This window comes from Triticum aestivum, chromosome 1A, assembly GCF_018294505.1.
Source record: "Triticum aestivum cultivar Chinese Spring chromosome 1A, IWGSC CS RefSeq v2.1, whole genome shotgun sequence".
Classification (NCBI taxonomy): Eukaryota; Viridiplantae; Streptophyta; class Magnoliopsida; order Poales; family Poaceae; genus Triticum; species Triticum aestivum.
In genome coordinates, this window is record NC_057794.1 from 4,211,335 (window position 1) to 4,215,658 (window position 4,324).

The 4,324-nt window shown below is 42.9% G+C and overlaps 1 protein-coding gene across 1 annotated transcript in view; it reads right to left on the bottom strand.

Moving 5' to 3' along the window:
• The window catches only part of LOC123062466 (uncharacterized), a 2,320-nt gene extending 1,887 nt beyond the window's left edge, over window positions 1–433 (bottom strand). Inside the window, exon 1 of the mRNA XM_044486029.1 lies at window positions 191–433. The gene's annotated coding sequence lies outside the window, so the exon portion shown is untranslated. The remainder of the gene's footprint in view (window positions 1–190) is intronic.
• Window positions 434–4,324: the final 3,891 nt, after the last annotated feature.

Below are 4,324 nucleotides of genomic sequence, written 5' to 3' on the forward strand. Positions count from 1 at the left end.
ACCGCCCCTGCATCTCCCCCCTCACCCCCACCGCTTCGCCGCCCAGCCCCCACTCGTCGCCCAGCCCCCCGTCCCCGCCCTTTATTCTCACCAGGGCGCGCGCCGGCACCGGCGCCGCCGCCAGATCGGGCTGCAGGGCGTGCTGCCGCCGCCCCTCTGCTCCCGCTCGCGAGAAAGGAAAAATGGTTACCTTGGGCAACGGCCGGAGAGGAGACGCGACGGCGACCTTGGGCGGCGGCCGGAGAGGGGCGACGGCGACCTTGGGGAGGCGGCCGGAGAGGAACGGGAGCGGAAGCGGGAGGCTTTTTTCGGTCGTGGGAGCGGGAGCGCGAGGCCACGAGCGTGGCTCGGTCGTCTTTAGTCCCACGCCAGGTACGCTCGTGGGAGCGACGTGTATAGGTGCACGACCTGATACACGATCCACTGGGAAAGCTTTTTTGATTTTGATCGTGTATATTTAGCATCCACCTCCATATACACTATCCACTAGAGATGCTCTAACCATGGAAAACGGCAATCCTGCTGACACACAAAACTGCATCCAACACACTAAGTAGTAACCATGGCCCACACGTCACACTCTTGCCGTTTCCGTATTCCGGGGTAAACGGACCCCTCCTGCCCCAGGGCCCCCGCGCCCGGCAAAAAGTATACATCCACTGTATTAAGTATTACTACATACTACAACCTCCTGTCATTAATGTATACACATACACACGTTCCCCATGAAGTTGAAAAAATAATTAATGTGTGCATGTTCATATGAAGTGAAATAAACATACATATACTCCATATTTTGGGTTTGGCTGGTTGATGCTTGTAACTCGGCCGGAGAAAAGATCTGCTTGGTTCACCGGTTTCTCACGCGCTCGCACGCGCTAATTTGTATCTGCGTACTGGAACTGAGACCAAAAGTTAAGGGTTTGGATTGATGATACGTTCTAAATTTATTTGTATTTTTCAAGTTTGTATGTCATTTTTTATATTTATCGTGTTAACAAGGCTCGGTGGTGTGGCATCACATATCCCTCACGTGTAATGATGGCTGGTATTCTCGTTCTGGTTCACTAGTTTTTCATATGCTCGCGCTGCATCATGCGCATACCAAAGTTGAGCTCAGAAGCAAGAGTTTTTCTCCACTAGCTTTACATACGCACGCATGTGTAAATTTGTGTTTGTTGTGCTCGAAACCAAGGGTAGAACTAATAAATGAGTCTGCTCGAAAGCACTCGAATATTAGCAAACACACGTAAATTTGTGTTTGTGTTATAAAACTGAGCACGAAAGTGAAGGCTTGGTTGGCCTAGAATTACGTTGTCGGGGTTTATGTTCGAGCTACGCAATGTTGCAGGACCAGTCATTGTTTTTAGTGGTGGATGTGTTATAAATGTGTATTCATGTATTCATATTTCTTGTAACAATTAACTCATCTGTCGATGGAGATATTGTTATCCATTAGTTGATTTTGTTTTGGTGGGGAAAGGAGAACAAATGATTAGTTCTACATGCACGACCGCCTAGTTCCGTCTCATTAGGGTGGGAGGCACCTAGGAGGCGATGGTTCGGGTTTTCGTTCCTCTGTTCTCACTGGCCAAAACGGCATTCCCCCTCGACATCGGCACCATCCGAAGTGGGGTGTGGCTACGAGGGAGATTCAAGTTGGTTTGGGCGGTGTAGATTGGTAGGTTTTGGTGTCTAGGAGATGCGGTTGGAATGGCGTTGGAGATCCCTCCATCGAGTAAGACCTCCCAACTTTGTCCCTGTTCCGGCATTGTGTTGTTTGTCAAATGTGGGGAGCGAGTGGGGGTAGGTGTTTCCCGGTTGAATCTTTTCTCTGGACATGCGATGGGTTGGTTCTTTGCAAGGTGGAGACTATTCTCCTTCCTTCCTAATGACAGCGGGATGCGGTTTCCTTCTTCAACAATGGATATCTCACTAATCCAAGGACCTTATCATTGGGACCATGGTGTGCTCATTGTTATCATATCCCGGACAGCCCGAGTACCTCAAATGGCTTCAAAAATATCTAGGGGGATTCTCTCGATGGAGTTCTCGTGCCGTTATTGATGGCTCCTTTTTGCGGCGAAGTCCTTTCCGAAACGGGTGGTTCTCGTCCACGGCAAGCATGCTAGAGTTAGGGGTTGTTACATTTTTTCTCATAGGGTCCTCTATGTATAATTGTAGTTCAACCATTCTTAACTGAGAACACACTTTGTATTTAGAAAAATAGTTGGATTTGCTTGTTTCACCGCAATGAGGATTTGGCTTCGCAATGTAAGCCCCCCCCCCCCCGAGTAAATAGCTAAATTACGTGGTTTTTTCACTCACCATTGAACCATGCTTTGTTGGGAAAACCCTTAGACTTGATATTTCGACAAATTGTTACATCATTACCATGACTAATATCTTGTTAGAAAATTAGGTTGCTTTTGCCAACTGATTCTTGAACCAATGGATGGATATTATACACGAGGATAACATGTACATTTCATCTGATGCACCCAACATAGTTGTGGTTTCCATTGGTATACTTCACTTATTAAATTTATTTAGAAGAATACTCGTTTATCATTGTCATGATTTTCCACTTTCCATATGATGTTTTTCTCATGTTGAAACATGGTAAACCTTTTGCGTGAGTCCAAATTAACAAATCTCAGGAAGCCTTTCATCTGATGCCCTCAACATATATAGTTGTGGTTTCTGCTGGTATACTTCACTTATACTAAAGTTATTTAGGGCATGTACAATGGTTGATAAGGTAGTCTTATCTTAAGTCTTGCATGTAATTTAGAGATAACAAGAAAATGTCTATAATGGGTCATCTCTTCACCCTATCTTCAATAACTAGTCATTCTAAAAACGTGGTGAGACATATTGTGCTAAGAGATCATCTGTTGTTTCTCTTAAATAAGAGAAGACAAGCCTTTTCTTATGAGTTCTCTCTCCTCCACTTCATCATTTATGCACTCCTAAGATAGCACCATTGTACATGCCCTTAGAAGAATACTCATTTATCATTGTCATGCCTTCACACTTTCCATACGATATTTTTCGCATGTTGAAACGTGGTAAACTTTTTGCATCAATCCAAATTAATAAGTCCCAAAAAGCATCCCCATTCTTGGTGACAACAAGAGGAAGATAGGGACTGGTCGTACAATATTGTTTTATTTTATTCCCTAGTTTCTGAAATACTCCCTCCGTTCCATAATTTAGTGCATATAGGGTTTTTTTAAGTCAAACATTGCAAATTCTGATCAAGTTTATAGAGAAAACTATTTAGATCTATAATACAAAGAACATAAAATATGAAACTACATCTTATGATGGATCTAATGATATATGTTTTGCATTATAGATGTAAATATTTTTTCTCCATAAACTTGGTCAAATTTTGTGAGGTTTGACTTTAAGAAAAATCTATATGCACTACATTATGGAAAGAGGGAGTATGTTGTTGCATCAAGAAAAACTGCATTGGAAATTTGAAAATTATGCTAGATGGAGATGAGAAGAGTTATTCAACATTTTCTTTCAAATCAACCGTAATACGGTGAATAAACCTAAAGTGTGTATAGAAATCCTTGAATGTTTGAGGAGTTTTTCTTGTACCTCCTTTGTGAGGAGTTTTTCACGTATCTCAACATTAGATAAGAACTAATATCTAGACGCCAGGAAAAAAATCCGAAGTTTTTCTATTTAGAGTAATGACCGAAACAAGAAAAGCCGGAGTGCATTTTCCTGCAAAGATCAAACTGAAATGGAATAATAACACCCACCGAAAGTAGTAGGTTGAAGTCCTCCAGCCGAGCGAGTTCGGCTTAGAGCATAAGATTAGTCCATATCTATCCATGAGCAAATTTGGCTTCGAGTGTACCATCGGTGCATATCTATCCATCTCCATTTCTGTCACCATATTTGTCTCTCTGACCCTAAGAAACAAACAAATGAAATATAGGTGAGCACCTTATTTTCTATCACCACACGTCATATGTTGCTGCAATTGCATCCGTAGGACATAAAGTTTGTATGTGTGTCCAACCGAAAAGGTAACTCTTCTCCTTTTGAAACAGAAAACAAGTAACCACTGCCTTGTACTACACTGCAAAGATGCAAGCTGCATGGATGGAACATGTGATTTCCTTTGTAATCCTGGCCATGACCCACACGTCGGTACTGAATTTTATTTAGTAGTAGATTTGCACATTGCCTAATTTTTGCACCCGAGATAATTGGTAGGCATACCAGCAGTTTAAAAGGGGAAAATGTTACCGGGTGCCAGACCCGGTTAGCAATCTCAAACCTTGATATATGCCAAAAA